The sequence below is a fragment of the Bos grunniens genome, chromosome 14 (genome assembly GCF_055505025.1).
Source record: "Bos grunniens cultivar Pamir isolate PY7600 chromosome 14, Bosgru_T2T1.0, whole genome shotgun sequence".
NCBI lineage: Eukaryota > Metazoa > Chordata > Mammalia > Artiodactyla > Bovidae > Bos > Bos grunniens.
In genome coordinates this window covers 71,303,371-71,329,113 of record NC_141178.1, presented here as the reverse complement: position 1 = coordinate 71,329,113, position 25,743 = coordinate 71,303,371, and the positions used below count along the sequence as shown (strand labels likewise).

Here is a 25,743-nt window from a genome sequence, read left to right as displayed (position 1 = left end):
TATGTAAGGTGTCTTTTACATAGTGAAAGTGAAACTCACTCAGTTGTGTCCGACTCTTTGCGACCCCGTGGACTGTACAGTCCATGGAGTTCTCCAGGCCAGAATACTGGAGTGGGTAGCCTTTCCTTTCTCCAGGGGATCTTCCCAACCCAGAGATCAAACCTAGGTCTCCCACATTGCAGGTGGATTCTTTACCAGCTGAGCCGCAAGGGAAGCTCAAGAATACTGGAGTGGGTGGCCTATCCCTTCTCCAGCGGATCTTCCTGACCCAGGAATTGAACCAGGGTCTACCACATTGCAGGCAAATTCTTTACCAACTGAGCTATCAGGGAAGCCCCTTTTACATAGTATATTATCATAAAACATTGATAAGCATCATTGCAGTCATCATCATCCTCATCTTCATATTGCAAACTCTATCTTTTGAGTCCTTGCTTCTGGGTTTGATCCCTGGGTTGGGAAGATCCCCTGGAGAAGGGAAAAGCTACCCACTCCAGTATTCTGGCCTGGAGAATTCCATGGACTGTATAGTTCATGGAGTCGTAAAAGGTCGGACAAGACTGAGCGACTTTCACTTTCATTTTTCAGTCATTATGCCGGGAAAAATATCAATAACCTCAGATATGCAGATGACACCACCCTTATGGCAGAAAGTAAAGAGGAACTAAAAAGCCTCTTGATGAAAGTGAAAGAGGAGAGTGAAAAAGTTGGCTTAAAGCTCAACATTCAGAAAATGAAGATCATGGCATCCGGTCCCATCACTTCATGGGAAATAGATGGGGAAACAGTGGAAACAGTGTCAGACTTTATTTTTTTGGTCTCCAAAATCACTACAGATGGTGATTGCAGCCATGAGATTAAAAAACACTTACTCCTTGGAAGAAAAGTTATGACCAACCTAGATAGCATATTCAAAAGCAGAGACATTACTTTGCCAACAAAAGTCCGTCTAGTCAAGGCTATGGTTTTTCCTGTGGTCATGTATGGATGTGAGAGTTGGACTGTGAAAAAGACTGAGCGCCGAAGAATTGATGCTTTTGAACTGTGGTGTTGGAGAAGACTCTTGAGAGTCCCTTGGACTGCAAGGAGATCCAACCAGTCCATTCTGAAGGAGATCAGCCCTGGGATTTCTTTGGAAGGAATGATGCTGAAGCTGAAACCCCAGTATTTTGGCCAGCTCATGCGAAGAGTTGACTCATTGGAAAAGACCCTGATGCTGGGAGGGACTGGGGGCAGGAGGAGAAGGGGACGACAGAAGATGAGATGGCTGGATGGCATCACTGACTCAATGGACGTGAGTCTGAGTGAACTCCGGGAGTTGGTGATGGACAGGGAGGCCTGGCATGCTGCGATTCATGGGGTCGCAAAGAGTTGGACATGACTGAGTACCTGAACTGAACTGATGGGTCCTGCTCTTTTATTTCTTCATTCATGCACTAAAGAAAGACTTGTGGGCAGAAGGATGGATAGTTAAAATCAGTAGTAATAATTGTCTGTGTTTCTTTTTCTTCTTTCATAAAATTTCTATCTGTTTGTTTCTACTGTCTGTGACCATTCCCAAAGATGCTTGGTTCATTGAATCCCCACCTAACTCCCTCCACCAGCAATGCAGTTATTCAACTTGCAAATTGTCTGTTTCTAAGTGGCCTCACCATTCCCTTCTGCAAAAGTTAATGTGGTTTAACTCATCATTATTCCTTAAATGATTCACTTATATCCTGGGATATAATTCCTTTTCTTCCTTTTCAGAAAGGAAAAGGAATTATCTAGTCAATAGTATTTGTTTAGTGGCTAGTGTAGCCCAACTCCTGATTTAGGAATTGGAAATACACCAAGAGATGAGACCTTGACCTTCTGATGGTATAACAGTGGACAAAGGTAAGAACTGAGGTAATTTTAATCTGTACCTAGGATATAAATATCTGAGATTTACCTAGGAGATCAATCTCCATTTTACAAATATTAAAACTGAATCCCAATTTTTTAAGCAGCTTTCATTTTTATACTAATTATTTTTATCCCAACAGGTTGAAAGTTTTTAAAAGATCGTGTACCCATTTTTTTCAAATACTATTTTAAGTGATTTTAATGTTTCACAGTTTCTTAAGATGCCAGTTAGAGCTTCTAATTAGCATGAGGTTGTGTTGCTCCACTAAATTGATTTCATTCTAGCAAAATTAGAAAAACTTGACATTTTGCTGAGCCTGTGCATTACTAATAAGGCTAAATATATTTTTTCTATTATAATCGCCACAATTTGTGTGTGGGTCTGTGTGTGTGTGTGTGTATTCCTGGGGGTTCAGGAAGAATATTTTAAGAAAATCTGTTAATAGAATAATAATGCTACTGTCAAGACCAAGGACCTAAGTCTTGCAGTCTATCCATGTCTCTCCATTTATCATTTATTCACTAAACATTCCTCGAGCCCCAGCTGTGCTCTGGCTATTCTGATATATACTGTAATACAAAGAGATCCAGAAACTCTCAGAGAAGGAGGCTGAGAAGCATAGGCTTGTGAGCAGCAAACCATTCAAAGAAGTTAGACTGATGTGGAGGAATACTGAGCAGAGAGATGGAGGAGGCAGGAAGAGATCTGGTTTTTCAGAATTTGTACTTCTGCTTCTTTTCAGACATTTTCTCTTTTGTCATGGTTTTCCTTTTAATTGTTCAAAATTTTTTTTTCCTCTAATTTTATTTTATTTTTAAACTTTACATAATTGTATTAGTTTTGCCAAATATCAAAATGAATCCGCCACAGGTATACATGTGTTCCCCATCCCGAACCCTCCTCCCTCCTCCCTCCCCATACCATCCCTCTGGGCCGTCCCAGTGCACCAGCCCCAAGCATCCAGCATCATGCATCGAACCTGGACTGGCAACTCGTTTCCTACATGATATTTTACATGTTTCATTGCCATTCTCCCAAATCTTCCCACCCTCTCCCTCTGCAACAGAGTCCATAAGACTGTTCTATACATCAGTGTCTCTTTTGCTGTCTCGTACACCGGGTTATTGTTACCATCTTTCTAAATTCCATATATATGCGTTAGTATACTGTATTTATGTTTTTCCTTCTGGCTTACTTCACTCTGTATAATAGGCTCCAGTTTCATCCACCTCATTAGAACTGATTCAAATGTATTCTTTTTAATGGCTGAGTAATACTCCATTGTGTATATGTACCACAGCTTTCTTATCCATTCATCTGCTGATGGACATCTAGGTTGCTTCCATGTCTTGGCTATTATAAACAGTGCTGCGATGAACATTGGGGTACACGTGTCTCTTTCCCTTCTGGTTTCCTCAGTGTGTATGCCCAGCAGTGGATTAAAGATCTAAACGTAAGACCAGAAACTATAAAACTCCTAGAGGAGAACATAGGCAAAACACTCTCCGACATACATCACAGCAGGATCCTCTATGACCCACCTCCCAGAATATTGGAAATAAAAGCAAAAATAAACAAATGGGACCTAATTAACCTTAAAAGCTTCTGCACATCAAAGGAAACTATTAGCAAGGTGAAAAGACAGCCTTCAGAATGGGAGAAAATAATAGCAAATGAAGCAACCGACAAACAACTAATCTCAAAAATATACAAGCAACTCCTACAGCTCAACTCCAGAAAAATAAACGACCCAATCAAAAAATGGGCCAAAGAACTAAATAGACATTTCTCCAAAAAAGACATACAGATGGCTAACAAACACATGAAAAGATGCTCAACATCACTCATTATCAGAGAAATGCAAATCAAAACCACTATGAGGTACCATTTCACACCAGTCAGAATGGCTGCGATCCAAAAGTCTACAAATAATAAATGCTGGAGAGGGTGTGGAGAAAAGGGAACCCTTTTACACTGTTGGTGGGAATGCAAACTAGTACAGCCACTATGGAGAACAGTGTGGAGATTCCTTAATTGTTCAAAATTTTTTACACTCAGCTTGCCTCCATCATTAGATATTTGAATTTGTACTATCTTACACTGTTAAAAAGAAATACATAAGGCCTTCATTTATTCCTTAAACACTTACTGAGCATCTACTAAGTGTAAGACACAATTCTCCCATGTGGGATTAACAAGCAGATTCAGGTAGAAATTCTGCGGGCAAAAAGTTCTCTGTCTCATAGAACATAGCTAGATCATTAGGTAGATATATTCGTGCCATAAGAGGAATTGCTCAAATGCTAAAAGAGATACCCAGTTACACTTCTAGAACAAATGATTCTATAATTCTGGGTTAGTGAATTATGAAACACAGGAAGATTAAGTTAGAATAGTTAGGGCAAATCATGCAACTTGAACTCCAAGTTAGAGAGCCTGGACTATTAGTGATCAACGAGATACCATCCTTTGAGGTATCATGCTGCTGCTGCTAAGTCGCTTCAGTCGTGTCCGACTCTGTGCGACCCCATAGAAGGCAGCCCACCAGGCTCCCCTGTCCCTGGGATTCTCCAAGCAAGAACACTGGAGTGGGTTGCCATTTCCTTCTCCAATGCATGAAAGTGAAAAGTGAAATAGAATAATGGTTAAAAGAGCACAGATCCAACAATAAAAGGTGTAAATAAATCATGATATGTGCAAATAAAGGAACTTATTTAAGCCATTAAAATAAGTGATAGAAGAATAAGTAACAGCTTGAAAAGATTTTATAATTCCATCTGCATAGAAAAGTCAAATTATATAGCAATATATCCAGTGTGATCCCAATATTGTGTCAGAAACAAAATACAGGAAAAAGCTGAAACGAGAAATGCAGAGATTTCTTCCTGGTTATTTCAGAGCATAGGGATTATAAGGGATTTCATTTTCTTCTTTGTGCTTTGCTTTCTTTTTTCCATTTTTCAACTGAGCACTTAATACATTCCTAATTGCTCAGCATTTGGTTGGTTTCCAACTTCCATTACTGGAAGTAATGGTTTGCTGAACCTCCTTATACATAAATATTTGTGTGTGTACCTGTCAATTCATGTTAAGTGGAATTTGGAATCATGAGGGATGCCTACAGGACACATGTGAGCTTAGTATTAAAATTTTTAGCTTACAAAGTGAAAGGAAAGATGGACTCTGGAGCCAGACTCCCTGTCTGAACACGAACTCCACCACTACCTGGACGGTAGCCTCCAGCATGTTACGTTCATTTCCTGTGCCTCATTTCACTCTTTTTAAAATGAGGATATTAATTGTACCCTGTTCATGGGGTTGTTGGAAAGATTAGATGCATTAATTCCTGTAAGGGCTTAAACAGCAGGGCCCAGCACATAGTGAGTGCTTAATAGATGTTAGAAATCATGGATTTCTATTGTTGACAACATAATAAAAAAGTTTTCTTATTTTGTTTTTCCCTGGTGCTCTTTTTTTTTTTTTTTATCATTTAATCTTTTCTATTGGGACAGTATCCCATAGACTTCAATGAAAGCCTCCTCTCACAATTTCTTCCAATAACCACTTTAAAAAATTATTTTTAAGGACAATCCCCAGGGCACAGCATACAAATCATTTATTTTTCTGCTCTTGGTATGAAAACTTATTTTTTAATTATTCTTTCAACTCTCCAACCACTAGCCACAATATACTTTGGCATAGAAGTTAGTTAGGATGTAGTTCTACAGTGTCAAAATCAATTTTGAAAGAACACTGGGATCCCTAAAGGATTTCAAGCTTCACTTTTCAAGGGAATATTACAGCTCAAACGAGCATGAGTTCTCAACATTTCCCTCTGGGCCCTTCCTGAGATATCAGATGAAAGCAGGAGAAGAGGTCTTTTTTATAAAGTAGAAGATGCTCCTGCCAGAAGCAATTGCTTAGCTCGGAAGAAAGCATCCTTTAAAATTTGGGGGTTTTGTAGAACATCATCCTATCACATAAAATGTTCTGTTAAACAAAGCCTACCTTGCAATATGAGGCTCCTTTAGAATCCGAGTATTCTATACACTGGTAAAAGAAATAAGCCCTTTTCAGAATCCTTTGTGCTCCACTCACTACATATCCCTAACTGACAGAAAAATACATATGACTCACGGGAAAGAAGTGAGAGCTGCACATCACCATACCTGATGTTTAGACTCACCCTGCTACTAATTAACTGGGTGACCTTGCACTAACAGTTAAAATATAACTCCTCTGAATTTCAATTTTCTATCTGCAGAAATGAGGCATAGCATCAGCCAACTTCCAAGTTCCTTTTGGTCCAGCATCCTAACATGCCTTTCTTTCTTTTGCTGTTTCCTTCTAGACTTGGCTCAGAGTTAGGAATGCATTAAATGTTACAGCAGCATTCCCCTTAGCACTTGGAGAGGGAGGGTGAAAATTCCCATGCGAATATTTTCTTCCTTAACACACAACCTATATTTATAGGAACCTATGAGGTGTCAGATACCGTTATGAGGTGGAGACAAGCTGTGCACAAAATAGAAACAGTAGAATTCTTTTGAAGTTTACCATAGCTGAGGCAGTTAAGCAAGGGATGACAATTAAATATGATAGGCGCTCTAACTTCAAGGATAATCAGCTTTGAGATGCTGTGATTTTAAAGTTGGACCAACAGGAGAGATGATTCTAATTGTACTTATGTGTCAGTTCCTTCAGTCAGTCCTCCCTGACTCTTCTCAAAATCTTTAGTCCAGGTTAAGGAGATGTCCCTCCTCAGGGTTTCCCTGTCACCCTGTGCTTACTGCTATCTGATACATTGACTGAAAAGATCTCTGCATCTGTGTCTACCCCAATAGCCTGCAAGGACCTCAAGAAGTAGGACTATTTTAATTTCATTTCATGCCTCTACCTATGTTAGCAGATAGCACAGTCCTCAATGCCTAGTTGGGGCCTAGAAAAGACTTGTTGATAAGAAATAAGAAGTCATCCACTTACCATTTGAGAAAAGCTGTGACAGGTGGTTGGACTCAGGAGCTAGAGTTTAATCAGCCAGAGTCAAGGTTCATCTCTGACCAATGTAGTACTCTCTTACACAGAAAATGTCCAAATAAAGGTAATTCTTTGATTATCTTCATTCCCATGTAGAATTTTCTTTTCCTGCCCATATATCTGTCATCCCCACCTTTAAAAGCCATTCAGGAGCACAGAAGCTTTAAGAGGTTGATGTTAGCAAAGCTCTACAATTTCTCTGCAAGAAGGTGAATACACATACATACTGGATATTTCTCTGGCTTTTTCTGTTCAATATTGAGGTCTTATCAGCAAGTGGTCCCTAATTCTCATTTCAGCATACATGTTTCTGATAAGCTCAACAGAAGTCCAAAATGAACAAAAGTACTTTAATACAACTCTAAGGCATTGGCACTACCATGCTGATCATCTGAAAGCTGATGAGTAGCTTTCTGATCAAGTTCTGGAGTATCCCTGCCAGGCAAGCTCTTCTGTTAACTTGAATCAGAAGAGAAGCTGCATGAGTTTACTGCTGGCTTGTTGTCTGGGGATGTGCAGGTGAGTTATCAGCAAACCCCTTTGCCCCCTCCATTACTGGGCCCTGATGCATCTTTCCTCTTTGATTTTCTCTGCCCCTCCTTGCACTTGCTAAGCTGGGTCTCTTTGTTCTCTCTGAAAGCCCAACTCTCTTCCGCCTCCTTGCCTTTGCTCAGAATGAACTCTGACACCAACACTCTTCCACTTCCTGAACCATCTTCACTTTTTCAAATCTTTCTCATTTTCAAGGTCCAAATCACACAGCCAATGCTCCAAAATGTCTTTTCTGATTGCTCCAGCTTAATATAGATTTTCCCTCCTCTGAGCTTTATATGGAACCGTCTATTTATACATAGTCTTCTTATAACTTCCTGCCTGGTGTTCTGGGAATGCGTGGCCTGGCCTTATCTTCCCTGCTAGCTGCAGGTTCACTGACGGATGATTCATGGCTGTATTCCCAGCACCCACTACACAGAGGATGCTCAGCACGTTTGACAATGGACACAGAGTGGTATTCCCATTCTAGGATTTCTCATTCTTCAAAATAGTAGCGGAAACTGGTGTTTGAAAAGAGTGAGGAAAAACTGAGAGATTTGGTGACTATAGAACTTTCTCAAATTGCATCCTTTGTTCTTTCTGGTCTGTGCTCAAGGTAGGCTGATTCTTGAGTGGAAAACATTCAATTTCAAGGAAACTAGGAGCAAAAACATAAATATGTGAGGAAGCATGGACTCTTCTGTAAACTGTGGAGTGACTTGAATGCAGAGTTCACAACGGGAGAAGAGATGTAACTGGAAAGGTGAAGAAAGCTTCGGATAGTAGAGTCATTCACATGCCATGTGAGGGGACTGGAATTTTATTCCATGGCCATTAAGGATGTTAAATGTGTGTGTTTCCAAAAGATGACCTGAATGAGACTTGAATAAAAGCTAGAAATAGGCAGGGAGACTGGCTAAGGCAAAGTTCATTACAATTCATTGACTATACAATTCTTTTGATTTATTCTGCGGTGGAAGAAGGAGAAATGGTAAATTTGGAGAGCATGCAAACACCTTTTTTTTACAATTAAAAAACCTGCAAAATACAAATGAGCTAACTGTACATGGAAAGCTTCAAAAAACCAAGGCAACACACAAATGCATTTCCTCAGGCTAAGAGAAGAAAGCAACTTCAAATTAAGCACTGTTTCCAGGCACATCATATTTATTCATTTTACTTACACCATGATTTACACCTATTTTTATTTGAAACATCCATTGTTCCCCAGAAAATGAGGAGGACAAGGGTTACTACAGAAGCTGGCTGAGCCGAGGGAGAGGAGCAAGACATAGAAGATTAAAGTCAAAATGTTTTTCAAAGTAAAAATAATCAAATATGTTTTTCACAGTAAAAAAACAAACAAAAAATTGATTTAACTCTTCATGCTCACATATCATTGGGTAAATTTTTATTCATTTCTGTCCTGGGATGAATAGCTGAACTCAAATTAAATAAATAATGTTCACTGAAAAAGGTGTTTCCTTTCATCTTAGTTCCTTTTTTCTTCTGTTTTAGATATTCTGCATTCAGGGGCTGCCATTTTGAGAGTTCTAAAAATAATATGTAAAGAGAGCTGACAAGTGGAGACAAATCCGAGGTGAGGAAGGAACTCAGGGTTGGTACCTTGAATTGTGACCTTCCTCCCTTTTGACTGGGCAGAACACTTGATGAAGAGCCACCCAGCTGACATTCTTGTCCAGGTCTGCTGTGAATACGCTAAAGCCCACTTTCCTATCTGATAAACGGGCTTAACAATGATAATAGTTCACCTTGGGAATATATTACACTATGACACAACAACTACAATCTGTAGACCAAATCATCAAGTCCAGCAAGCCCCTTGTTTTGGTTTCAGTTCAGTTCAGTTCAGTAGCTCAGTCGTGTCTGACTGCTTGCAACCCCACGGACTGCAGCACGCCAGGCTTCCCTGTCCATCACCAACTCACAGAGCTTGCTCAAACTCATGTCCATCAAACTGGTGATGCCATCCAACCTTCTCATCCCCTGTCTGTTTTTGTTTAGCCAAGAGCTAAGTGCGATTTTTACAATTTAAATGATTGGGGGGGCAGAATAAAAATGATAATGATGTTCTGTGGCATGGAAATAATATGAAATTAATTTTTGTGTCCATAAATAAAATTTCATTAGTATACAGCTATAAGTATTCATTTACCTATTGTCTAGAATATTTCCATATTGTCTTAGTTCAGGCTGCTATGACAAAATATCTTAGACTGGTGGCTTAAACAATAGAAGTTTATTTCTCATGATTCAGGAGACAATAAAGTCCAAGATTAACATGCAAATAGATTCAGTGTTTGATGAGAACCTACTTCTGGGCTCATATACAGCTGCCTTCTTACTGTCTTCCTCACATGGTGAAAAACAGAGAGAATTCTATTCTTTGTCTTCTTATAGGGGCACTAATTCCATTATGTGGGCCCCACCCTCATGACCTCGTTTAAACCTAATTACCTCCCAAAGGCCCCACCTCCAGATGCCGTCACATTGGGTATTTAGGGTTTCAGTATATTAATGCAGGCGTGACACACATCTGCAGGAATAATACAGTGAAGTGCCAGAGTTCAGTAGCTACAATAGAGACCTCATGACCTGCAGACCTAATGCATATTCTATCTGATCCTTTCAGAAAAGATTGACTGACACCTGCTGCTCTATGATTTTCACAGCCCTACAGGTGAGTGCCCTCCATTCCAACATTTTACAGGTGAGGAGACAAGGGTACAGAGAGTAATTTCTCTAGCTAACTATTATATAGAAAGTGGACTCAGAATCCACACCACCCAGCTAGCCAGACACCAAAGGTTCATTCTGTCCATTCTGTTCATTCTGTCATCCTAATACTCTATATTGCTCCTCAAAGCCATCATTCAAAACCCACTGAATGAGTCTTAAGTTGAAGCCCATGGCCCCTGAGAAGTCTTTCTCCATTACTCCAGCCTCTATGACTTGTTTTCTCTTACTGAATTTCCATATCACTGGTGGTTCCATTCTTGTTGGCCCTTAGCCACCCACTGCAGTCACTTTTCCTCTCCCAGGAGAATGTGAAACCTGTCGGGAACAGGTGATGTGCCTTTATTCTTACAGCCCTGCTATTAGCATAGTGCTGACGTGATAGGAACTCACAAGTGTGAGTCCATTAAATGAGTATGACTTAATAGGTGAGCATGTTAGGGAGTTGGCAATCAACATGTCCACAATGCTGTATTTAAAATAAGTAACCAATAAGGACCTACTCTAGAACACAGGGAGCTCTGCTCATTATTACGTGGCAGCATGAATGGGAGGGGAGTTTGGGGGAGAACGGATACGTGTGTATGTATGGCTGAGTCCCCTTGCTGTCCACCTGAAAGTATGAATACATTGTTAATCAGCTATACTCCAATACAAAATAAAAACTTAAAAAAAAATAGGTGACTGTGACTTTTTCCCTCTACTGAAGTAAGATCATTTAGGACAGGGATCAAAACCTCTTCCCACAGGGAAAAGAATAATTCGAGCTCCCAATAGTCTACTATTAGAGATTCCCTGCACTGATTGAAGGGCCTCCCCAGTGGCTCAGCAGTAAAGAATCCGCCTGCAGTGCAGGAGCTGCAGGAGACTCAAGTTTGATCCCTGGGTCGAGAAGATCCCCTGGAGAAGGGCATGGCAACCCACTCCAGTATTCTCGCCTGGAGCATTCCATGGACAGAGGAGGCCGGTGGGCTACAGTCTATAGGGTTGCAGAGTTGGACATGAGTGAAGGGACTTAGCACGGATGCATACATGCACTGATTAAAAATTAAATTAAAGATATCCTTCAAACAGTGCTTGTCGAATTGAGCTCACTGACCTTCCACCAGGTCTCCCTTCTCTTCTCATGATTCTTCATCAGAAATTTTCCATACATTCTGTTTTATCTCAATAAGACTTACTGAAACATTCAGCCGCTTCACTCAATAAGTACTTATTTCTCACTCAATGTCCAGTCCAATGTGGGTCAGCAACATCTTCTTCTATTTGGAGTTATTTGGAGACCCTGACTTGTTCATTCAGTGGCTCTGCCATTTCCTAGGACCTTGGCATTTCCACTGTACTCTCTGCATTCATACAGCAGACAAAGAGTGGGAGAGAACATGAGAATTTGCTGCCAGGGATGGCAGATCTGAAAGTGATAGTCACCATTTCTGCTCATGTACTATTGGTTGTGACTTCATTACATAATCACATATAACTATAAGGAAGACAGGAAATTTCATCAAATGATATGCTCAGAAGAAAGAGGAAGAGGTTTGAGGAGTGTCCGGCCAGTCTCTGCCACAATCCCCATCAATACAATTTTTTAATGGGAAAAATAACTGATTTTCTGTTGAAAGAAGGTAACCCCTGTTCAAAATTCTAACACACAACCATTTTCTATGACTCTAAAATACCAAATTCTTGTGCAGTCCTTCAGAGATCACCCAAGCAGTATGCCATGATGATTACAGATTTCAAGAGAGCCATATGTTCAGTAAACCCTACAGACACTTCCAATGCCTCCCTCTCATCATCTGTGGGGCTTACCTGGTGGCTCAGATGGTAAAGAATCTGTCTGCAATGCAGGAGACTCAGGTTCAATCCCTGAGTTGGGAAGATCACCCAGAGAAGGGAATGGCAGCCCACTCCAGTATTCTTGCCTGGAGAATTCCATGAACAGAGGAGCCTGGTGGGCTACAGTCCATGGGGTCGCAAAGAGTTGGACACGACTGAGTGACTCACACACACACACACACACACACACACCATCATCATCATCATCATCTGTGAATTATCCCCTTAGAATTCTCCCTTTTTATCATACGTCTTTTTTGATGGTCAGCTTCCATGGTGGCTCAGACAGTAAAGAATCCGCCTGCAATGTGAGAGACTTGGGTTTAGTCCCTGGGTTGGGGAGATCCCTTGGAGGAGGGCATGGCAACTCACTCCAGTATTCTTGCCTGGAAAATCCCCATGGACAGAGGGGCCTGGTGGGCTGCAGTCCATAGAGTCACATAGAGTCAGACATGACTGAGTGACTAAGCATGCACACTCGCACTTCTTGACCAAACCCTTTGGGTCCATCTGGTCAGACTTGAAGGCAGAAGAACAAAGTGACCTCAGTGAACCTTTCCTATATGAAAGAACGATGAATGTGTAAAGAAGCAGAAAACATATGAAACTCCAAGAGCATAAATCCTAATTCATTGAGAAGGTGAAACAAAGGAAGTTCAAGTGACTTGTTCACATACAGATTTTAAAAAAATTGTCAAATGAGGAACTCTACAAACCTGGGTGGGGTTTACAACATGCTTGGTCTAGCTGAAACAAAGTGGGAAGTGAAAGTCCTAGGACAGGATGGAACATTGGTTCGGGGTGCAAAACCTACACTACCACAAGCATTATTGGGTTTGTTTTTCAAACTCCGTAAGATCTTTGCTTCAAAGAGAAAACCCATGACAATTTGGTCGGTAGCTATGCAAACATAGTGCTCCGGTTTTCTCCGATGGGAAGCATCATTGACTGAGTGCCTCGCTGCTGGGACCACGACTGCATTCATGCCAAGACTACACCCCTCAGAGGCTTTCTGCAAATGACTGAGGATGGCAAGGGGAGCCCATTTCTGCAAGACATGGAACTGCTGTCCTGAACAGTTTGGGCTCAAGAACTCCCACTGGCCAGCCAAATACTAGATTTTAGAAATGTACTCCAGCATGAGATTCTTCCTCTCCAATTCTTCCTTCTTCCTCTCCTTTCACAGGTGTGAGATCCACATCAGGGTCTGAAGGCTCTCCCTGCCTCCTTCTACTTCCTCTTCCTCTTTCTCCGAAAGTGTTTCCTCCAGCAAATCTCTTGGGCATTGCTTCCTGTCCTCTTATGAGCTTTCAGAACCCAGACTTCCACATTAGTCCATTCAGATGTGCAGGTGATCAAGTCAGAGACATTTTTTAATAGCTCCTCCTTACATTTGGTGTGGATTTTATCCAGAAAGTTGGAAAGACCTGATCATACAAGGGCAAGTGTTAGGCTCCCCCAGTGGCCCCGTGGTAAAGAATCTGCCAGCCAATACAGGAGACATGGGTTCGATCCCTGACCCGGGAGGATCCCACATGCCATGGACCAATAAAGCTCATGCACCATAACTACCGAGCCTGTTGTCTAGAGCCCGGGAGCTGTAACTACAGAAGCCCCTGAGCCCTAGAGCCCCTGCTCCAAATCTAGAGAAGACACCGCATTGAGAAGCCCACACACTGCTCCTAGAAAGTAGCTCCCACTCCTGTCAACTAGAGAAAAGCCCATGCAGCAATGAAGGCCCAAAACAGCCAAAAGTAACAAATAAATAGAATTTTTTTTGAAAAAAGGAGGGCAAGTGTTCTCATAGTCCTTGACCCAGGAAATTTCCAGCATCTGAGGAAACTCTCCTCTCAGACCCCACTGAATAACCATAATAATAAAAATGATAGTGTTAGTTGTTCAGTCATGTCTGACTCTTTGCAACCCCATGGACTGTAGCTCACCAGGCTCCTCTGTCCACAGAATTCTCTAGGCAAGGATACTGGAGTGGGTAGCCATTCCCTTCTCCAGGGAATCTTTCCAACCCAGGGATTGAACCTGTGTCTCCTGCACTGCAGGCAGATTCTTTCCCTCTGAGCTACCTGGGAAGCCCATAGCCATAATAATAGATACCATAACAAAATCTTCTCATCTCTATTCTGCAATAACCAGCTAAGTTGTAGAGGTGGAAGTTAAATTCTCCCCTTAGAAGTCAGAGGTCCTAGAATGATGAGGTGACTTGCTGAAGTGACCATATGTTAGTGGATAGCATAATGAAGACCCACATCATCCAGCCCTGGTCTCTGCATCCTCCATGCTGCTGCATTACATAATTACATCTTTCATATGCAACTGCAAGACACAGTCAACTCAGTCAACATGAAGTGGCCATTTGGATTGAAATGATAAGCCAACTCAATCCAAAGAAATTCATTTGTGCAAAACAAATAGACGTCAACTCCATGGGTAGTTTTTAACCACGCTTAGTTGCATGGTCAGAGTCATTTTCAGCAACTTGAAAGGTCCTGTCATGTTCTGCATATAATGTGCAGCACCATGCCCAGAATGCACTTTATTCTTTGCCTTGCAGTTATTGGACTGGCACTGGGATTTCCAATCTATTTTTCAAATATGACAAATGGACAGCTGTCTTTGTGAAAAGCGTTCATGTCAATGGCAGACTGAATAGCCTAACATGTTGGCAAAAGCAATTAAAGTTAGCATTTATTATGCTCTTACTTTGTTGCAAACAGTGTGCCAGAATTACCCTCGCTTATTGCCCCCATTTTGCAAATGAGAAAATTGAGGCTTGGAGATTAAGCAACTTACCCAATGTGTCACAGTTAATAAATGATAGAGATCAGATTCAACTCAGATTAGACAATCACTCTATCATACTAGCAAAGAAGAACTAAAGAGCCTCTTGATGAAGAGAAGAAGAACTGAAGACCCTCTTGATGAAAGTGAAAGAGGAGCGTGAAAAAGCTGGCTTAAAACTCAGCATTCAAAAAACTAAATCATGGCATCTGGTCCCACCACTTCATGGCAAATAGATGGGGAAACAATGGAAACAGTGACAGACTTTCTTTTCTTGGGCTGCAGATGGTGACTGCAGCCATGAAATTTAAAGATGCTTGCTAGTTGGAAGAAAAGCTATGACCAACCTAGAGAGCATATTAAAAAGCAGAGACATTACTTGGCCAACAAAGGTCTGTCTAGTCAAAGCTATGGTTTTTCCAGTAGTCATGTTTGGATGTGAGAGTTGGACTATAAAGAAAGCTAAGCACTGAAGAATTTATATTTTTGAACTGTAGTGTTGGAGAAGACTCTTGAAAGTCCCTTGGGCTGCAAGGAAATAAAAGCAGTCAATCCTAAAAGAAATCAACACTGAATATTCAGTGGAAGGACTGATGCTGAAGCTGAAACTCCAATACTTTGGCCACCTGATGTGAAGAACTGACTCCTTGGAAAAGACCCTGATGCTGGGAAAAATTGATGGCAGGAGGAGAAGGGGACGACAGAGGATGAGATGGTTGGATGGAATCACTGACTCAACAGACATGAGTTTGAGCAAGCTCCAGGAGTTGGTGATGGACAGGGAAGCCCAGTGTGCTGCAGTCCATGGGGTCACAAAGAGTCAGACACAACTGAAAGACTGAACTGAACTGAACTATCATTCTATCTCCACCCCAAGGATACTCCAGAATCAAGCGTAAAATCCTTGGCCCAACCGTGGGGGTAAATAAGACTGAAATCATGAAGAATCCAGGAGAACTGCCTATTTTTTAAAAAAAAAATTTTTTATGGTTTCATTCAAGCTGGATGAACAAAGTGATACCTAGAAAGGGTGTTTAGACATTTTGAGCTATAAGCTCAATGGAAGAGGTTTATAATTATTTCATTAAATGCTTGATAATGAATGTCTGCAAGGTGCTTGGAGATTTCAAACCATTTCTCTTTAATATTTTCTGCAGATCTCTGTGATTTTGTTCACATTGTAACAAAGGAGCTTGAAAAGCCATAAGAAACTACACAGAGAGAAAATGAAAGGGAACAGTGTATCTTGATTTCCCATTTTGCTGAGAACGGTCTTGGTCATGCCTGGGCATGTAGTCCTTGAACGCACTAGAGGCTTCAACCTCCCTGTCTTCTCCTTGATCACAGTGATCAATCCGTACCAAAGACTGCAAGTGGACAGTGTCATACATTAGATTCATCTTTTACCATGTTACCAAATTTAGGAAGGCTCGCCTTCAGACAGAAAGGAAGGACTGCCAGACTCTGAGAAATGAGGAAACAAGAAGAATAAATGAAAAAAAAATTGGATAATCTGGTCATAATGTATTCATTCATTCATTTATTAATTCCACAACAAATATATTCATTGAGTGTCTGGTTTAGATCAAGCTTAAGAATTGTGAACACAACAGATACCCTCTCTAGCCATGAAAAACAAAGAGAGATGCCAAAGGAAGTACCACCTGTCTCATGGCCATGTCCTATTCCTGTTCCAGCCCTGGCAGATGAATCATGGTTCTTGGTTACTGCACTCCCCTTGCCAGAGGTTGGTCTGAGGCTGGACATGTGACATACTTCTGGTCAGTGTATGGAATTTTACAAGAGGCCTTCTTGGAAACTTTCCCTCCCTAATACATGAAAGGAGCCCTTTTGGCACCTGCTTGCTTCATTCTCATCTGAGATGATGTCTTAGGAAGACATGATGCTTGAAGCTGAGGCAGCCATGTTGCAAACCATGAGGAGAGTCATGGCCAAAACTCAAAGGATGGAAGAACAGAAAGACATGCAGAGCATGGGTCCTCAGTGACATCAAAAGGTGACATGCATCAGTGTCTAGCAAGCATATCATCAGCTCAGCAGCAGGATGTGCAGAGCACTATGTTCTATACATGATTACAATAGAGAAACATGAAACCATGTCACATCCCTTTATCCCAGCTCTATTTTATATCAGGTGACGGACAAAGCGCTTTTCACAATAACTTTTTTCTTCAGCACAACTGATGCTCACAGGATTAAGGTGGGGAGCCATGTCCTACTCACCCACATAGGCTATAGTTTTAACCTCTAACATCCCTTCCCCCTTCTTCTGCTAATAGCACCTCAATTTTCTTATAAGTAACTATAGTCCACTCAGTTCTGGATGAAGCAGCAATCATGGTATCTGGGTTCCCCTCCCACATACCTGACACATAGTAAGTCCTAAAAAAAACTACTAATGGTCTCTTTAAAGGAGATTCGCCTTCTCTTAACCCCATTTTATATACTTAACATGTATAAAAATTTGCCCTCTTCCCAAGACTTGGCTAAGTTTTTTTTTTCCAAGTGGATCATCTATTTCTTTCTAGGAAACCACTTATTCTAAATAGATTTACCATATAACTAAAGCTTCTACTAAGCAGACAAGTAAAGCTCCAGTCTCCCAAATCCCAAGTTTTCTCACCACAGGTTAGCCCTGGAGGTAGGTAGAGAAGGCGCACTGTTACCAGGGAAAAGGGAGTCAGAGGGGAAATATGTGGGAAGAGTCTTATCACTCACATGTGTTACAGAAATATTATCAACAAACACAAACTCTGAGAACACAGATTTCCCTGAAAGCACACTGTCACTGCCAGGAAAAGACTGCACGTGTTTAACACTGGAAAGAAATGAAGAGACAAGTTTTGCCTAGAAGGTTCACAAGTATTTGCAATCTGTTGATGTTCTTACTACAAACTTGTAGATTCACACTGCTCAGGCTATTTATTGCAGAGACTGACCAGCTTCAACGACACTACAATGACGGTCAATCTGGCCTGTCACCTGTTTTTGGAAATACGCATTTATTGGACCACAGCCAAGCCTATTTGTTTAGATATTGTCTATGGCTCTTTTCATGCCATGGGTTAAGTCTTTGTGACACAGGTCATTTGTCTTGTGAAGTCTAAAATCTTTACTTTCTGGCCCTTTACATAGAAAGATTGCTCACTGTGGGTCTAGTATAACAGTATCAGCAGTGACGATCAGTTATTGAACATTTAGGTACATTCAGAACCTCTGAAGTAGGTAACCAGTCTCATTTTTCCAAAAAGGAAGGAAAATGAGGCATAGAGAAGGATTGTTGTTGCTGTTGTTCAATCACTCAGTCGTGTCCGATTCTCTGCAACCCCATGGACTGTACCCTGCCAGGCTTCCCTGTCCATGAGGATTTCCAGAAAAGAATTTTGGAGTGGCTTGCCATGTCCTTCCCCAGGGGATCTTCCCAGCCCAGGGATTGAACCCATGTCTCCTGCAAGTCTCTGGCATTGCAAGTGAATTCTTCACCACTGAGCCTTAGTAACCTATCAAAAAGCAACACAGACAAAGTGAGGACTCAAGCCTAGACATGTACATTTACTTATTAATAGTTGCTGATCAACTTCTATGTGCCAGGCATGCGCCAGGTGCAGAGAACAAAGCAGGAAAACCACTGCATCGTTGCATTGAGACTTCCCTGACTGTTCAGTGGTTAGGAGTTGGTGCTATCACTGCTGGGGCCCGGGTTCAACCCCTGTTTGAGGAACTTAGATCCTGCAAGTCACAGGGCCAAAAACAAACAAACAAACAAAACGCCCTGCATAATTTTTGCCTCGTGGAACTTACGGGGGATGGAGAGAAAGTGCTGTTATATAGATAATCACATTAATGTATATATTATATATGATTACCAGTTGTGTGAGAAAAGTTGTGAGAGAAAAGCACAGGGTATTAGAGAAAGAAAAAGAGGGGTTAAGAGTAGGTAGGAAGAGGGAGCCCTTAGGCTGGATTCTCAAGACAGCAGAGCCTGCGGTAAAGCTTACCTTGTTGTTGTTTAGTCACTGAGTCGTGTCTGACTCTTCTGTCACCCAATGGATGGTAGCCTGCCAGTTTCTCTATCCTTTGAATTAAAGCTTATCTGTGAAGGCTTTCTTGGGAGGTGCAGACTAGAGCCTCAAGAGAAAAACAAGGAAGAGCAAGAGAAGAAAGAGGGAAAGCAGATGCGAGGTGATGTTACCTAAGCTGGCAACAGTCTGGGGAAAAATATAGCCTATGGCTCAGATGATGGGCCATCAGGGGAAACGTGGCAGGTCATCCAGGAGAAGGAAGGGAGAAAGACTCTCCTGCTGGCTCCTTCTCATCTCCTGCCTTCCCTGAGGAAAGCTGAGACAATCTGAGATATTAGGAGGCCAAATGATCCTCAGGAGAAAGCCTGAGATGTTAGGAGGCCAGGTGATACTCAGGAAGTGGTGCTGTCCATCGAGAGTTGTTTCAGTACAGAGGGTCGGAAGTGGCTCAGAAAACCTAGAAGACCCACAAAGTGAGCCAGTCAGGGGCTGAGGTCAGGGAGCCTCTCTGAGGAAGTGACCTTTCCACTTGAAACTTGAAAACTGAAGTGAATGAATGGGAGGAAATGTTGCACAGGCTGAGGTGAAAGGAAGTGCAAAGGTCCTGAGGCCGGAGACAGACGGGCATATTCAGGGAACTGAAAAAGACTTGGGGCTCTGAAGTTCCACTCCACAGATCCATATGCCCGCTCCACCATTTATGAGCTGTGTGACCTGGGGAAGTTTCTGAGTCCCTCTGAGCTTCTGTTTCTTCTCCAGGAAAATGGAGATCATCCTTGTTCTTATCTCACAGAGAGATTGTAGGATTAAGCTAAGCTGCATCAGGCGTTTAAGTACTTAGTACAGTCTCGGGTTCATAACAGGCAAACAGATAGTGTTAGCCATCATTTTTATTATTACTACTACTACTGTTATTACTTAATCGGACCTATTATTCATAAATTAAAATAGCTGGAGAAGGGCCCTGGAATTTGCATGCTCAGAATATTCCTGTGATGGTATATATTACACTTCATCCTTCTGTAAAAGGTTTGTGCATCTACACCCTTACAAAACTTGCCTGCAGGGCAAGTGAATTTCCCAATTCTATTGTTGGATTTGGTCCATTGAATTTGTTTGGCCAGTGGACTGTGAGGCACACCCTGCAAAAGTCTAACATGACTGCATACCTGAGATTGCTTTCTTAGATTCTTGCCTTCTGCCCAACCAGCCCATTGTACGTTGGGGCTGGTCTTCCAATGTAGTCACAGGTCCCAAAAAAGCCTATGGAACTCACTCACAGTCAACCCACAGTTCCAGGCAGAGGCCATGATGACTGAGTGAAATTCACTCAGTCGTATCTGACTCTTTGTGACTCCACGGACTATACAGTCCATGGAGTTCTCCAGGCCAGAATACTGAAGTGGGTAGCCTTTCCCTTCTCCAGGGGATCTTCCCAACCTAGGGATCAAACTCAGGTCTCCCGCATTGAAGTTGGATTCTTTACCAGCTGAGCCACAGGGAAGCCCATGATGACTGTAGGCACCATGTAAAATGAAAGGAAACTAAATTTTAGTTATTATAATCACTGAAGTCTGGAGAGTAGGGAGTTCTTTGTTATGCAGCAAAACTGACAGATGCACTCTCTAATGATTCTTTTATGCACAAAACTATTAGGTGGCAATCTGCCTGCAAATGCAGGAGATGTAAGAGGTGCATGTTTGATTCTGGGCTGGGAAGATACCTTGGAGGAGGGCGTGGCAACCCATTCCAGTATTCTTGCCTGGAGAATCTCATGCACAGAAGAGTCTGGAAGGCTATAGTCCCTAGGGCCACAAAGAGTCAAACACAACTGCGTGATTTAGCACACACATGAAAATATAAAGCACTGAGTTTTTACCATGGGCTCTTAAGGCAGTTTCTTTTGTGTAGGGACAGATATCTGTGTAGAGACTCAAGGAGATGCGTGTATGTATTGAGATGGAAGTATGGGAGATGACAATATCAGAGAATTAGCTCTACTGGCTGACATTAAGAAATACCCAGAGCTAACAATGAACACCTTCACTCAAATCTCTCAGCCCTCTTTTGTTAAAGGGGCAGCCCTTTCCTACCTTTGACACACACCCCTCTTTCTGCACATACCACCGGGGGTGATTTTTGTTCCCTTCTAGGCATCTCAAGATGGGCATTTTCAATTTCTGCTGTCAGCAGAGGGGTTTGATGCTGCCTTTCTAGGCTGCCAGATGGATGCTGTACTTTTTACTGTCGTCATTAATACTATCATCATCATTGTCATCATAAGGTTGGACTCAACAAATGCATCTTGATGTGATGAATTAATTTGGGGGATCAGAGTCCTGAGACCAAGGTCACTGGTCAATCACTGCCAAAAGCCCTGCAGAAAAAGAGAAGCTGGCAGTATTCAGGATCTGGAATGGGACATCATCAGAGCTTGGTGACCTGGCATGAACCAGGCCCTCTGAATAGGCACTTCACAAAAACCCACAGAACTTTGCCAGCTTCAAGTCTCCACACTGCCTCACTGACCCTCACTGAGTGACCACACCCAGGGCCTTCCAGTGACTCTGCAGGGAACCATGCCACCACCACTAGCTGAGGTGATCATTCATTCTTTATCGGCATCACTGCAGTTTCATAGTCTCTCTACAGTGTTGTTCATTCAGGCTTTCTTATCTCCCAAGCCTTTTATAACAATCCCCGCTCTTTTCATTCTTTCGACTATGCAGTCCAGGCAACTGGCTTTCTTGCCTGCTTCCTTGCATGTCACAAACTGGCACTCCCCACAGCCTTAACTTTAATTAATTCTTTGTTTTGTTTGACGTCTAGCCAACAGCCAGCAACTCCCTGGGTTTTATTCCTGGTCACTCAAATAAATAAACTAAAAGTTAATTTGTTGTTCATTGATTACGATTAAGTGCAGAGCTGATATAACAGGAAATAATGTTTTTCTAGGCATCCACAGTAGCACAGTAGAGGTACTGGGTTTTGTTTTGGTTTAGTTTAGTCAGGAGTGGGGGTTAAGGATAGCTTTTCTTTAATGTTCATTATCTCATTTGATTCTCTCAACAATCTGACAAAGTAGACAGCACGGGAATTATTATCTGCATTTCACAGATGAGGAACCCAAACTCAGAGAAAGCAAATGACTTGCCCAAGGTGACACAGCTCAGAAAAAGCTAACTGTGGCTAAAACCCAGCCAACCTGACTCTCAGTTCAGCCAAATGGTTGTGAGTGGCTCCATTTCCCATCATGTCACATGGGATAATATTAATACTTTACATCATGTATCTGCCTTAACTTTTTCTGGGCTATCCAGAATGGTTTTCATGGACCTGCAGCTGTGTGAGATGCTCTATAAGAAAGATTTTCTGGGGCCAAATATGTCTGGACTAGGCTGTATGTACTATGTCCTCCTCTGCGTTTCACCATGTTGATTAGCATATGACAGCCTCTGAGAAGTCCTGCTGTACACGACTTAAACATGTGTGTGACCCGGAATTGTCTGAATAGATTTGCCCACGAGGCAAGAGTGGAAGCAGAGAAACCACATCCCAACGAAACAGGCAAAAGGTGGGGGACATCTGAAAGAAGGGAGCGGAGGTGGTCAGACAAATAGATTCTGGAATATTGCAGATGCAGAGCCACCCAGATTGGCTGGTGGATAGGATGTAGAGTTTAAGAAGGTGAGAGGAGACGAGATGTCCAAAAATATTAGGGCTGAGCAGCTAGATGAGTAGAATGGCCACTTACTGAGACTCTCTCCCAGACTAATAGCCCCGTCTTCTCTTACAGCAGCAGATCCCTGGCCTTCAGGGATTGCATCATTTTAGTTTTATCTTTGTGGCTGAGATTTTTACACTGGGTGAGGACTTAATACTGTGTCCTCTGTGTCTAACACATTGTAGTCAATAAATATTTGCTGAATAAATGAATGAACATAGGCTACCATGTAGTAGCTATTTAATAAATTTTAGCTACCATATTATTTGGAGGAAAAAATGGCAACCCACTCCAGCCTTCTTTCCTGGAGAATCCCATGGACAGAGGAGCCTGGCAGGCTACAGTCCATGGGGTTGTAAGAGTTGGACATGACTTAGCGACTAAACAAACCATATTATTAATCCATTTAATGCATCCTCAGTCACTCAGTCATGTCCGACTTTTTGCAACCCCATGGACTATAGCCCACCAAGGTCCTCTGTCCATGGGATTTCCCAAACAAGAATACTGGAGTGGGTTGCCATTACCTTCTCCAGGGGATCTATGCAACCCAGGTCTCCTGCATTGGCAGGAGGCTTCTTTACCAGTGAGCCACCAGAGAAGCCCAATCCACCTAGTTCAGCTCAGTTCAGTTCAGTCACTCAGTCATGTCCGATTCTTTGCGACCCCATGGACTGCAGCATGCCAGGCCTCCCTGTCCATCACCAACTCCTGGAGTTTACTCAGACTCATGTCCATTGAGTCAGTGATGCCATCTAGTATGTGTGTATTAACTTTACTTGCTGATTTAGTATGAAGTGGGGTGTTGGAGAGAAGGAGAAGAGCAGTGACTGCTAATGGGAAGGAAAAAAATGATCAGAAGACGTAGTTCTAATGGGAGCCCTGTCCCTGTATTTCTGTACTTGGATGAGTTCCCTCCCCTCTCTGAGTCAGTTCTTCCAATCCTATTCAAGAAGGGGTAGAGCAATATGATTTCCATCAGCCCTGCACTTTGCACCCAGAAGTCTAAGTAGAAGCCACGATCTGTGTCCTCAGGAACATGCCATGCAGCACCCTGCTCAGGACAGACTGGCTCACCAAATGCTCCATCATCCTGAGCAGCCTAAGTGCTTTAAGCACACAGCACAGAGGAAAACAATGGTGACTGGAGTGGCTAAGATGGTTCCTGGAGGTTTCCTTCTTGCTCCTTCCAAGAGCCTGAAATAACAAATGAATATGGTGACATTTGCTGGAGTAAAAAAAAAAAAAAAACACACCTTTTCCTGGTTTCCTTATGCTCAACTCAGCTGACAAGTCTTCAGTAAGAACTTGCTTCTTTCCTGCCCCCAAAGAAGCACCACTGGGCAAAATGCATTGCTCTTCTAGACCTCGCTATTCTCTGAACCTTATTTCCTACATGAGAACTAGTACTTCTCTTTTTATCTAGATAGGTATTAAACAAGAAAAAAAATACATTTCTCGTCTGAAACTTTTTTGAACCATTCTTCCCAAAGGCTAGTTAGTGTTGGCTTCCTGGATCCGGGCAGCTTACATGACCAGTTGTCTCACCATAGTGCGTCCAATGGATCCATAAGGTTTCACTAGCTCTATGAGAGTCCTTCCAGACGAGGCTACCCGGCAAATGTTGCTCGGCTTCCGTTCATTCAGTGTTGTCCTCACCTGGTTGCACAGAGCAAACATCTACCCTGAAAGATTCTCCCCCTGGGGACCATCTAGTCTATCATTGCTTTTCTTGGTGCAGATGTTTTTAAAAAGTCCCCTGGTGTTAAGACCCTGCTTGCCTCTTTCTCTCCCCAGAAGAGGTCACTACTTGATTAAGAAAAATAGTAGCTTGACCCCAACCCTCAGCCCCCCACTGCTACTTAATGAGCAGTTCTCAGCAGTTAACAGCCAAACCCAAAACCCACCCAATCCTTCCTAATATTCTCACCATTGATTTTATTGTCACTGTTACTGTGAAAAATATTCATATCACCACATCAGTCTTACTTTGCAAAGATCCCAGCATGACAGTCATTTTATTTCTTCCTCAAACTGACCCTCATGGCTACTTAGCCTAGGTTATCAGTGGGAAGACTGAAGAACAAGGAGATGAATTGGCTTACATAAGGATTATCGACCCATGTCTTCTCTTTTTTTTAATTTTTTTTAATTGAAGGATAATTGCTTTACAGAATTTTGTTGTTTTCTGTCAAACCTCAGCATGAATCAGCCATAGGTATACATATATCCTCTCCTTTTTGAAACTCCCTCCCCTTTCCCTCCCCACCCCACCCCTCTAGGTTGATACAGAGCCCCTGTTTGAGTTTCCTGAGCCATATTTGCTTGCTATCTATTTTGCATATGGTAATATAAATTTCCATGTTACTCTTTCCATACATCTCACCCTCTCCTCCCCTCACCCCATGTCTATAAGTCTGTTCTCTATGTCTGTTTCTCCATTGCTGCCCTGTAAATAAATTCTTCAGAATTACTTTTCTAGACAAGTTCAGGTGTTGAAAGAAAAGGCATCAGAGTTCATTGGCTGAGCCACTCTTCTAAAGGCAGGGGAGAAAGACCGGAACATGATGACAATCCAAGACAAGAAGTGCCACCCCATAAGGACAGAAGAGAGGTGATTTGAAAGCTAGTGGCTACGCTAGAGAGTAACCCAACATCCTTTCTAGTTTCAGGATTCCCAGAAAGTAAACAATGGAAGCCCAGCTGCAAAGACAACGGCAGCAGAAGAGCCCACCAGGCCATCATAGGGATGGGATCAAAGATCAGGCTGATGCCCCATGGATTCTTTGTCACCAAATGAAGTGCCAGAATTGCATAGTTATGTCATTGTCAGTGATGGGTTTCAAGTAGCATATAGATGAAAAACGGGGGAGAAGGGACAGGTTTTACTGAAAGTTTATCAGAGACTCACAAGAACAAGAGACTTAGAGAACAAGATCATAGTAGTTTGGATAATTAAGGAAGAGAAAATGCAACAATGATCTTAGAGGAAAAAGGAAGAATGCAGTTGAACATAACCATCAAAGCTGACCTAGATGTCAGTGGATTCTAAGAGATCATTTATCTTTGAAATCTCAGAAGCAAGAGTCATACAGCTAGGATCCCAAATCTGAGAAGTCAGGCCT

General features: G+C 42.1%; 1 long non-coding RNA gene across 1 annotated transcript in view; it reads right to left on the bottom strand.

Annotated features, from left to right (window-relative positions):
* Positions 1-1,529: 1,529 nt before the first annotated feature.
* The window catches only part of LOC147359664 (uncharacterized), a 68,564-nt gene continuing 44,350 nt past the window's right edge, over positions 1,530-25,743 (bottom strand). The window contains exon 3 of the long non-coding RNA XR_015141130.1: positions 1,530-23,815. This is a non-coding gene — a long non-coding RNA (uncharacterized LOC147359664). The remainder of the gene's footprint in view (positions 23,816-25,743) is intronic.